We start from the raw sequence: 12,139 nt of genomic DNA, 5'->3' as shown, positions 1-12,139 counted from the left end.
GAGTTCCAGACTTCCACCACCCTCTGGGTGAAAACATTTCTCCTCAACTCTCCTCTCACTCCGTAACTCGACTGGGCCTGGGCTCACTCGAGTTCAGAAGGTTGAAAGGGGATCTGATTGAAATGTATAAAATTCTAACATTTCAGACTGAGATGAGGAAACATTTCTTCACTTAAGATGTGGTCAATCTGTTGGATTCTGTACCACTGAAGGACAAGTAACTGAATATATTCCAGAAAAAGAGAGAGATCATTGTTTTGCATTTTAACAACTTGAACGGAATGGGAAGAAAGTAGGAAGATGGCTTTGAGAGAGAGGATCAGCCATGATCACACTGAATGATAGAGCAGACTCAAAGGGCCGAATGGCCTACTCCTGCTGCTGTTTCTATGTCTCCATGTCTGTGCTACCTTCAATCACTGTCCCTCGTTATTGAGTCCCTCACTCATGTAAAATGTGCCTTCCTACCCACTGTATCACTGCCTCAAATAATCTTATATCCCTCTATCACATCCCTTCTCAACCTTCATTGCTCCAAGCAAAACAATCCCAACCTTTCCAAGCTTTCCTCACAGCTGACCCTCCATCGCAGGCAGCATCCTGGGAAATCTCTGCACCCTCTCAATACAATCACATTCTTCCCAAAATGTGATGACCAGGACCTATCTCTCTATATCTCCCTTTCTGACTCATATCTGCCATTTCTTTCTCTCTACTACTATCCCTTTCTCCCACTGTTAATCTCTTTCATATTCTCTCTTTCTCTTTCTTTCTCTCTCTCACTCTGTCTCATAGCCGCTCTTTCCAACTCACTCACGCTTCCTCACTCCGTCGGATAATCTCTATTTCTCCATCTCTCACTGTCTCAGTCACTCGTCCATCTCTCACTTCAATTGAAAGCCTCCAAATGTTATCTGCCCCTTTCTATTCCTCCCTCTATCTCTCTCTCCCTCCGTCTCTGTCATTCTGTCTTTAACCATACTCATCTCTCTCTCTCACACACACACCCAACTCTACCCTCTCTCTCTTGATTCCCTTCACTTGATATCACACCCATTCTGTCTCTTCCTCTCGTTCCATCGCTCTCAGTCACATCTTGTTGCTCTCTCTCTATCCCTCAATCTTACCATTTCTACCTCCCTCTCCCTCTCTCTTGGTCCCTTCACATAACTCACACTGTCTCAGATGCTCCTCCCTCTATCCCTTGATCACACACACGCACACACTCCATCTCTCTCTCTCTCTCTCTCTCTGTCTCGCTTCTCTCTCTTTCTCAGTGTCCTGGGTGGTGACAGTTGAATGTAGGACAAATGTCCCTCTGCTCTGTCCCACTAATGGATGTTAACCCTTGACCCCAGAACATGTCTTTTCCTGGAGTAAGGTCCCATTTCTTGCATTGACCAGGGTTTGGCCTCTCTCAGAAAGATGGACAAATTCTTGTCAAATGAAGTGCAGTTCTGTGCTATTGGCCTATTCTCACTGGGGACTGTTTGGGGCATAAATCTCATTCCATGAAGGCCTAGCAGAGAGAAGAGATCCTCAGGCCATCAGTGTGAGCTGGCGGGACAGTACAGGCTCTGACCCACTGATCCATCCTGTCCATTCACAACATGTTCCAATCCCTTCCCCTGTCCTTGCCCTTCCATGATCAGTCTCTGATTCAGGCTGTTTGACTGGGATAAAGGTCAGAGCATCACACAGTTACAACAGAATGGAACTGACCCCACACCCACCATGGTGTCCATGATGCACTGGACACTCCACCAGAGTCCAGTAAACATGGAATTCAGTTCACAGGGCTGCCCAGTGGAGAGACATGGGCCTCCTTCCCACTGAACATCCCAAGAGAGACCAGTAAACATGGGCCTCCTTCATACTGGACTCTCCAAGGAGACCAGTAAACATGGACCTCCTATTCACTGGAGTTTCCGATGGAGATGAGCAGATGATTGAGTTTTTGAAGAAGTATTCAAGAAGATAGATAAAGGTAGAGCAGTACACTCTATCCACATGGAGTTAGGCAAGGCCTTAGACAAGGTTCCCCATGGTAAACTGTTCAATAAGATTATATCACATAGGATTCAGGGAGAGCTCGCCAATTGGATATAAAATAGTCCTGATGATAGGAGGCAGAGGCTGGTGAGAGAGGGTTGTTCTTCAGACTGGAGGCCAGTGACCAGCCGTCTGCCACAAGAATCGATCCTGGATCCACTGTTGTTCATCATTTATATGAACAATTTGGATGAGAAAATAGCAGGAATGGTCAGGAAGTTTGTGGCTGACATTAAAATTGTTGGCATCGTGGACAGGGAAGAAGGTTATCCAAGAGTGCAATGTCATCTTGATCAACTGGACCAGTGGGTCAACAAATCCAGATGGAGCTTAATTTCGATAAATGGAAGGAGTTGCATTTTGGTAAGACAAACTAGGGCAGGAATTGTACAATTAATGGTAGAGCCAATGGTGAGTGTTGTTGAACAGAGAGACTGAGGGGTACAGGTACATAGTTCCTTGAAAGTGGTGTCACAGGTAGACAGGGTGGTGAAGAGGGTATTTGGCACGCTCACTTTCACTGGTCAAAGCAGGGAGTACAAGAGCTGGGACATCATGTTACAGCTGTACAAGGCATTGGCAAGGCCATGTTTGGAAACTGTGTACATTTCTGCTCACCCTGCTATAGGAAGGAAGTTATTAGAGCTGAAAATGTGTTGCTGGAAAAGCACAGCAGGTCAGGCAGCATCCAAGGATCAGGAGAATCGACGTTTTGGGCATAAGCCCTTCTTCAGGATTCCCGAAACGTCGATTCTCCTGTTCCCTGGATGCTGCCTGACCTGCTGCGCTTTTCCAGCAGCACATTTTCAGCTCTGATCTCCAGCATCTGCAGTCCTCACTTTCTCCTCGAAGGAAGTTATTACACTGGTTTGGATAAAAGAAAGATTAATAGGGATGTTACCAAGATTGGAAGGTTTGAATTACAAGGCGAGGATGGATAAGCCGAGATGTTTCTCCAGGGAATGCAGAAGATTGAGGGGTGACCTTACAGAGGTTTATAGAATCATGAGGGTCATAGATAAGGTGAATAGTCAAAGTCTTTTCCCCAGGGTAGGAGAGTCCAGTACAAGAAGGAATAGGTTTTAGCTGAGAGGGGAAAGAATTAGAAGGAACCTGAGAGGCGACCTTTTCACACAGAGGTTGGTGTGTCTGTGTAATGAGCCTCCAGAGGAAGTGGTAGAGGTGAGTACAATTACTACATTTCAAGAACATTTATACAAGGACATGGACAGGAAGGATTTAGAGAGGATTAGGCCAAACACAGCAAATGGGACTTGGTCGGCATGGGTGAGTTGAGCTGAAGAGCCTGATGCCATGCTGAAAACCTCTATGACTCTACGATGATGTATGCATGGGCCAACTTCCCATAGGACCAGTAAACATGGGCCTCCTTCCCACTGGACTGTCCAGTATCTGAGCTGCAAACCCCACATCCTCTCCATCATGTAGGTATCTTAATTCAATCTCAACAACACTGTCTGTCTCTGCACTACCTCAGCCCCTTGACCACAGAAACCCTAATTGCTGTTTGTCCCACCTCCTAACTATATGATTCCAATGTCCTTTCCCAGCTTCCTGAAGCCATATTCCATAAACCCCAACTTGTCTGATATGGAGTGGGCCCTTCCCTCTCTTACACCTAGTGTCGTTCCAGAAAGACCCCTGACCTCACTGCCAGTCAATTGCCTTCATGGCCTCCCTCCTCCCTCACTCTGTGTCCTGCTGCAGACTCACATTCCCTCCCTTCCCCTTCCACCTTCTGTCTCTGGTCTCCTGCCCATTGCTGCTTCCTCCAAGCCACCATTGACAGCAGAGCCTTCAGACCCCTACAACATGCTCTCTGACCTCCTGCCCTTCCTCACTTCCCCTCTCAATGGTTGTGCTATTGAATATACTGATCAGTGCCATTACTTTTGGTTCACTGTTGCTTTGCCATTGATTTGCTGACTTATTCTGGTAAATCTAGTCTGACCTGTTCCCTGAGTTGTTCAAGAGCATTTTGCTTGAGAAAACACTCTTCTGTAAACTGGGTTGTCTGTTTCTCCCAATCTTTGTGTAAAGGTGCGACTAAGTGTGTGTAAGGTCTTATACACCACAGACAGAGGTCACTGGGCCTGTTGTGACTGTGTGTCAAATGAGTCCAATGAGTCCCATTTACCCAGCCCTTTCTGTATAACCCTGCAATTGTTTCCTTTTCAGCTATTTCTCCAAATGCCCTTTTGAAAGTTGCTGTTGAATCCACTCCCAATCACCTTGCAGATTGTCATCATGAACTCGTTGGATAAAAATGTTCCATCTTCTCTCTTATTCTTCAGACCCTTTCTGATATGTGTGCCCTCTGGTTACTGACTCTCCTGCCTCACCTGAATGGGCACTAATTTCCAAGTCATTACCAATTGCTGCTAAAAACAAAGTTCTTCCTGACATCCTGTATCTCTTACCGAACAAAATGTAAGGTATTCTCAATGTGAAGATGGGATTTTGTCTCCACACGGACTGTGCATTGGTCACTCTTACTGATACTGTCATGGACAGCTACAACAGCAGCAGGTAGATTGGTGAGGGCAATAGTGAGTATGTTTTTCTCTCTTGTTCCCTCACCACCTGCCCCAGGTCCAGTCTAGCAGCTGAATCAGGTGGCACTTGACCAGCTTGCTCAGTAGTGATGCTTCTGAGCAGCTCTTGATGGTGGACTTTGAAGTCCCTTACTCAGGGTATATCCTGCATCCTTCCCACCCTCAGTCCTCCCTCCAAGTGTTGTTCAACATGGAGGAGGACTGACTGCTCAGTTGAGATTGGAGGGGAGTGCGGTGCTATGTGGAAATCAGTAGGAGTTTCCTTCCCCATGTTTGACCTGCTGTCATGAGGCTTCATGGGTTCCATAGTTCATGGTGAGGACTCCCAGGGCAACTCCCTTCTGACTGGACACACCACTGTGTTGCCTCCCCTGCTTGGTCTATTCTGCCAGTTAAAAACTGAATGAGGGAACAATTCTGTGCAGGCTTCACAGCTTGGAGACAGAGCTGCTGCTGGATTGTGTTTCTGATCTCCGAGTGCAGGCGTGTGTGTTGGTGAGAGAGTGGCTGACACTTTTTCCATCATTGTGCTGTTTCTGCAAAACAAATCCCAGAACCAGCCTCCTGTGCCGTCAGATTCCAGGGAGTGCAGACGGTTCACAGTTTTCTCCTGTCTCAGTGACAAACGTCCAGCTGCTCCGAGCTCCTTCTTTCACTTCCTCTCTTGGTGAAGTTTCAACCTTGCGCTCTGACAGTCTTTGCAGTTATTTTTTACACTGGGGCTTTCTGCTGTGGTCAGAATCTCTAATAATAAGTGTCCAATCAATGACAATCACAGCAGCTAAGAGCAGTCAGGACTGAGGAGCCAGGCTCACTGGGAAACACGTTGGGAAGATCAAAGCCATCCTCTTCAGCTCCCAGTACAAACTCCATCCCTCTCTCTGAGCACTGTCTGCTGCTCAATCAGACTCTTTACAAACTGGGTCTCATATTTGAGGCTGATCTGAGCCCCATATCCTCCATATCGCAAAGGAATGGCTGAAAATCTCAGCCATGTCTATGGGACTCCAAACATGACCATTCCAATGTTGTGCTTGCACACATCACAGCCACTGTACTCTATAACTTTCAGCTCATCCCAAATTCTGTTGCCCATATCCAAACTTGCACCAAGTCCCGTTTCCCCCAACCCCCTGCACCCCATGCCTACATTGGCTCCTGGATCAACAACACCTTGATTTTCAAATTCTCATCCTTGTTCTCAAATCCCTCCCTGTCCTCCACCCTCCCTATCTCTGTAACCTCCTTCAAGTCTCCTCACTCAGTGTGATCAACAATCTTGGATAGATGGCTCTCTATTCCTTCATCCAAGTCATTGAGAAATATCATGAAATGCTGAGTCCCCAGCACTATTCACATCTTGCTCATTGGAGGATACACATATTATCCCTCTTCTCTGTCTCCTTCATCCAAACTAATTCCTTACCAAAGACAAATACTTTTCTCTAATTGGCTTGATGGTAGGAAGCAGAGGGTAATAGTGGAAGGATGCTTGTCAGACTGCAGGCCTGAGGCTTGTGGAGTGCCTCAGGTCAGGCAGCATCCAAGGAGCAGGAGAATCATTCCTGAAGAAAGACTCATGCCCAAAACGTCGATTCTCCTGTTCCTTGGATGCTGCCTGACCTGCTGCGCTTTTCCAGCAACACATTTTCAGCTCTGATCTCCAGCATCTGCAGTCCTCACTTTCTCCGGAGTGCCTCAGCTGGACCTATTACTATTTGTTGTGTATATCAATGATTTGAATGAAAATCTGCAAGGCATGATTGGGAAGTTTAAAGATGACATTACAATAGCTGGAATCGTGGAGCTTATCAGATATTGCAGCAGGATCTTGATCAGCTGGGGAAGTGAGAAGAGAAATGGCAAATTGAGTTTAATATAGATAAGTGCGAGGTCTTGCATTTTAGAAAGTTAAAGCAAGGTCAGAGTTTCATGGTGAATGGTAGGAACTTAAGGAATATAGTGGAACAGATGGATCTTGGAGTTCAGGTACACGGTTCTCTGAAAGTTGAGACACAGTTAGACAGGGCAATAAAGAAAGCTTTTGGCACACTGGCCTTCATCAGTTAGGGCACTGGGTAGGGACGTTGGGAAGTTATGTCTCAGTTGTACAGGACATCGATGAGGTCGCACTTAGAGTATTGTGTTCAGTTTTGGTCACCTTGTTATAGGAAGGGTCTTATTAATAGAAAGAGTACAGAAAACATTTACACGAGTGTTGCCTGGACTCAACGATCTGAGTTATAGGGAGAGGTTTGTCAAGCTGTGACTTTTTTCTTAGAGTGTAGGAGACTGAGGGGGGGATCTTACAGAAATGTATAAAATCATGAGAGGCATGGATAGGGTGAATGCACTCAGCCTTTGTTTCAGGGTTGGGGAATCGAGGACGAGAGGGTATCAGTTTAAGGTTGGAGGGGAAAGAATAAAAGGGAACCTGAGGGGCAACATTTTTACACAGAGAGTGGTATACATATGGAGTGAGTTGCTGGTGGAAGTGATTGAGGCAGGTACATTAACACATTTAAAAGGCATTTGGACAAATACATAGATAGGAAAATGTTTGAAGGATATGGGCCAAGTGCAGGGAAATGGGGTTAGTGTGGATGGACATTTTGGTCAGCACGGTCCAGATTGGGCCAAAGGGCCTGTCTCTGTGCTGTAGGATTCGATGACTCTATGACTCTATAATTCCATATGTTTCCATGTTTATGAACAGTCTCTCAAATGTAGAAACAGAGGAACTAGGAGCAGGAGTAGGCCATTCAGCCCTTCTTGTGGGCTCTATCATTCAATTTGACCATGGCTGATCATCCAACTTAATCCCCTGCTCCCACTTTTTCCTCATAACCTTTAGTCCCTTTAGTCATAAGAACTATACCTATCCTCTTCTTGAAAACATTTCATAGTTTGGGTTCAATTGCTCAATGACAGAATATTCCACGAGCTTCTCGCTCTCTGGTAAAAGAAATGGCTCCTTGTCTCAGTCTGAAATGGCCTTTCCCTGTTCTTTACACTGTAATTCCTGATTCTGGATTCCCCAGTCATTAGGAACATCCTTCCTGTGTTTTTCTGGTCTTGTCCTGAGGGTTTTATACAGTTTTCAATGTGATTCCTCTCAATCTTCTAACCTCCAGTGAATATAATCCTAACTGATCCAGTTTCTCATCAGATCTAAGTGCTGTCATTCCAGGAATCAGTCTGGTCAACCTTCGCTGCCCTCCCTCCACAGCCAAGAACATCCTTCCTCAGATAAGGAGACCAAAACTGCACACAATACAATCATAAAATCACACAGTACAGAAGAGGCCCTTCAGCCCATTAACTGTATACCAGCCAAACTGCACTAAACCTACACCAGTCCCACTTTCCAACATGAGGTGCATAGCTTGAATGTTATGACATTTCGACTGCTCACCCATGTACCTTTTAAAGCTTGTGAGGTTTCCCACCTCAACTAACCTCCCAGGCCATGCCTTCCAGACCCACATCACCCTCTGGGTGAAAAGCATTTTCTTCAAAACATCTTGAAGCCTCCTATCTTTCACATTGAATGTGAGCCAACTTGTTATTGACCCTCCCATGAAGGAGAACAGCTGCTTTCTATCCACCCTGTCCATTCCCCTCATAACCTTATACACCTCTATCAGGTCCCCCCTCCACCTTCTCTGCTCTGAAGAAAACAACCTGAGCTGATCCAATTTCTCTTCATCACTGAGAGGTTCCATCCCACACAACATCCTGGTGATTCCCCTCTGTACCCCGTCCAGTGCAATCACCTCCTTCCTACAGTGTGGTGACCTGGACTGCACACAGTACTCCAGCTGTGGCCTAACCAATGTTCTGCTTAACTGCAACATATCCTCCTGCTTTTATAACCAATACCTGAAATGACAAAGGCAAGTGTCCCATATGCTTCCATAACCGCTCTGTTAACCTGTATTGCCACTTTCAGGGATCAGTGGACAAGCACCCCAAGATCACTCTGTTTCTCAGAGTTTCCTCATTTCAAAGAACAAAGAACAAAGAAAATTAGAGCACAGGAACAAACCCTTCGGCCCTCCAAGCCTGCGCCAAACCAGATCCTCTATCTAAACCTGTCATCAATTTCCCAAGGATCTGTATCCCTTTGCTCCCTGCCCATTCATGTATCTGTCTAGACACAGCTAATGGTGTGATCATGCCACCATTTACCACCTCTGCTGCCAACGTGTTCCAGGCACCAACCACCCTTTGCGTAAAGAACTTTCCACACATTTCTCCCTTAAACTTTTCCCTTCTTACCTTGAACTCCTGACTCCTGGTATTTGAGTCGCCTACTTTGAGAAAAAGCTTCTTGCTATCCACTCTGTCTCTCCCTCTCATGATTTTGTAGACCTCAAGCAGGTCACCCATCAACCTTCGACTTTCTAATGAAAATAGTCCTAATCTATTCAACCTCTCTTCCTAGCTAGCACCCTCCTCACCAGGCAATCCTGGTGAACCTCCTCTGCACCCTCTTCAAAGCATCCACATCCTTCTGGTAATGTGGCAACCAGAACTGTACGCAGTATTCCAAATGTGGCCAAACTAAAGTCCGATATAATTCTAACATGACCTGCCACCTCTTGGACTCAGTACCCCATCCGATGAAGGAAAGTGTGTCGTAAACCTTCTTGACCACTCTATCAACCTGTGTTGCCACCTTCCGGGTACAATGAAACTGAACACCCACATCTCTCTGTGCATAAATTTTCCCCAGGGCTTTCCATTCACCGTATAGTTCACTCTAGAATTGGATCTTCCAAAATTCATCAGCTCGCATTTGCCCGGATTGAACTCCATTCTCTGCCCAACTCTCCGATCTATCTATGTTCTGCTACATTCTCTGACAGTCCCCTTCACTATCTGCAACTCCACCAATCTTAGTGTCATCTGCAAACTTGCTCATCAGACCACCTATACCTACCTCCAGATCATTTATGTATATCACAAACCACAGTGGTCCCAGCATGGATCCCTGTGAAACACCACTGGTCACAGGTCTCCATTTTGAGAAACTTTCATCCACTACTACTCTCTATCTTCTGTTGCCCAGCCTGTTCTCTATCCATCTGGCTAGTACACCGTGGACCCCATGCAACTTCAATTTCTCCATCAGGCTAGCATAGGGAACTTTATTAGACACCTTCCCGCCTCAGGCGACTGACTATGTGGAGTTTGCACGTTCTCCCCGTGTCTGCGTGGGTTTCCTCCAGGTGCTCCGGTTTCCTCCCACAGTCCAAAGATGTGCAGGTCAGGTGAATTGGCCATGCTAAATTGCCTGTAGTATTAGGTAAGGGGTAAATGTAGGGGTACTGATTAGATTAGATTAGATTAGATTACATTACAGTGTGGAAACAGGCCCTTCGGCCCAACAAGTCCACACCGACCCGCCGAAGCACAACCCACCCATACCCCTACATTTACCCCTTATGGGTGGGTTGCGCTTCGGCGGGTCGGTGTGGACTTGTTGGGCCGAAAGGCCTGTTTCCACACTGTAATGTAATGTAATCTAATCTAATCTGTAATGTAATCTAATCTAATGTAATGTAATCTAATTTAATCTTACTGAAGTCCATATATATGACAACAATAACCCTTCCTTCATCAATCAACTTTGTCACTTAGATTGGATTAGATTAGATTACTTACAGTGTGGAAACAGGCCTTTCGGCCCAACAAGTTCACACCGACCTGCCGGAGCGCAACCTACCCACACCCATTTACCTTTTCACCCTTACATTTCCCCCTTCACCTCACACTATGGGCAATTTAGCATGGCCAATTCACCTGACCGGCACATCTTTGGACTGTGGGAGGAAACCAGAGCACCCGGAGGAAACCCACACAGACACGGGGATAACGTGCAAACTCCACACAGTCAGTCACCTGAGGGGGGAACTGAACCCGGTCTCTGGCGCTGTGAGGCAGCAGTGCTAACCACTGTGCCACCGTGCCGCCCACTGCCACCGTGCCGCCCACTTCTTCCAAGAATTCTATTAGTTTAGTAAGACATGACATTCCCTGCACAAAATCATGCTGCCTATCACTGATAAGCCCATTTTCTTCCAAATGTAAATAGAACCTATCCCTCAGAACCTATCTTCAGCAACTTCCCTACCACTGACGTCAGGCTCACTGGCCTATAATTATCAGGATTATCCTTGCTACCCTTCTTAAACAAGGGGACAACATTATCAATTTTCCAGTCCTCTGGAATCTCTCCCATGTTCAAGGTGGCTACAAAAATATCTGTTAAGGCTCCAACTATTTCCTCTCTCACTTCCTTCAGACACCTGGGATAGATCCCATCTGGACCTGGGGACTTGTCTACCTTAATGCCTTTTAGAATACCCAACATTTCCTCCCTCCTTATGCTGACTTGACAGAGAGTAATCAAACATCTATCCCCAACTTCAACATCCGTCATGTCCCTCTCCTTGGTGAATACCGACACAAAGTACACATTAAGAATCTCTCCCATTTTCTCTGACTCCACGCATAACTTTTCTCCTTTGTCCTTGAGTGGGCCAACCCTTTCTCTAGTCACACTCTTGCTCGTTATATACAAATAAAAAGCTTTGAGATTTTCCTTAACCCTGTTTGCGAACGACTTTTCATGATCCCTTTTAGCCCTTTTAATTCCTCATTTCAGATTGGTCCTACTTCCCAATATTCTTCCAAAGCTTTGTCTGTTTTCAACCATCTAGACCTTAGATATGCATCCTTTTTCCTCTTATGATTTGGAGATGCCGGTGTTGGACTGGGGTGTACAAAGTTAAAGATCACACAGCACCAGGTTATAGTCCAACAGGTTTAATTGGAAGCACACTAGCTTTCGGAGCGACGCTCCTTCACCAGGTGGTTGTGGTCGGCTCAGTTGTAAGGCACAGAATTTATAGCAAAAGTTCACAGTGTGATGTAACTGAAATTATACATTGAATAATACCTTGATTGTCTGTTGAGCCTTTCATTTTTTCGAATGCCATGATAGTTTCACTTCTTTGTTGTGTAAATCACAAAACATTTTTTAAAACGTTGCATTCTCAGGTTAATTGTAACAATTGGTGTTAGCTAGATAATATGTTGAAGGTATTAGCCCCTGTGTTCTCTGTCTGTGCCATGATGCTTAGATTGAGTCTAATCTAAAAAATGAGATAACGGAGGTTTACATGAATTCATACAGTTTTTGAGCAAAGTACAATGTAACTCTGCAAGTACAAAATCACCCCACAAATGTATATATATATATATATGTGTTAATGTGGGTCTTTTTGTCTGTGTGTGTGTGTGCGTGTGTGCGTGTGTGTGTCTTTTGGTATGGGTTGGGGGTTGTGAGTGTGAGAGAGTGTATGTGTGTGTGTGTATGTAAGTGTGGAGTGTCTTATGTCTGTGACGGGATGCATGTGTGTGGGAGTGTGTGTGCGTGTCTGGGGTGGGGGGGTTGTGAGTGCCGATGAGAAAGAGTGTGTGTGTGAGTGTAGAGTGGTCTA

At 45.7% G+C, this 12,139-nt stretch overlaps 1 long non-coding RNA gene and 1 gene segment (V, D, J or C); one reads left to right on the top strand and one right to left on the bottom strand.

Annotated features, from left to right (window-relative positions):
* Positions 1–12,139, top strand: part of LOC148149306 (uncharacterized) — a 191,683-nt gene that overhangs the window by 1,703 nt on the left and 177,841 nt on the right. The window lies entirely within an intron of this gene.
* The window catches only part of LOC122554662 (Ig kappa chain V-V region MOPC 149-like), a 226,982-nt gene that overhangs the window by 185,625 nt on the left and 29,218 nt on the right, over positions 1–12,139 (bottom strand).

Source organism: Chiloscyllium plagiosum, unplaced genomic scaffold (genome assembly GCF_037043375.1).
Source record: "Chiloscyllium plagiosum isolate Xiang-an unplaced genomic scaffold, Cpla_swu_hap1 HiC_scaffold_9, whole genome shotgun sequence".
NCBI classification, from domain to species: domain Eukaryota; kingdom Metazoa; phylum Chordata; class Chondrichthyes; order Orectolobiformes; family Hemiscylliidae; genus Chiloscyllium; species Chiloscyllium plagiosum.
The sequence above is the reverse complement of the archived record's forward strand: the minus strand, read 5'-3'. Positions and strand labels throughout refer to the sequence as shown.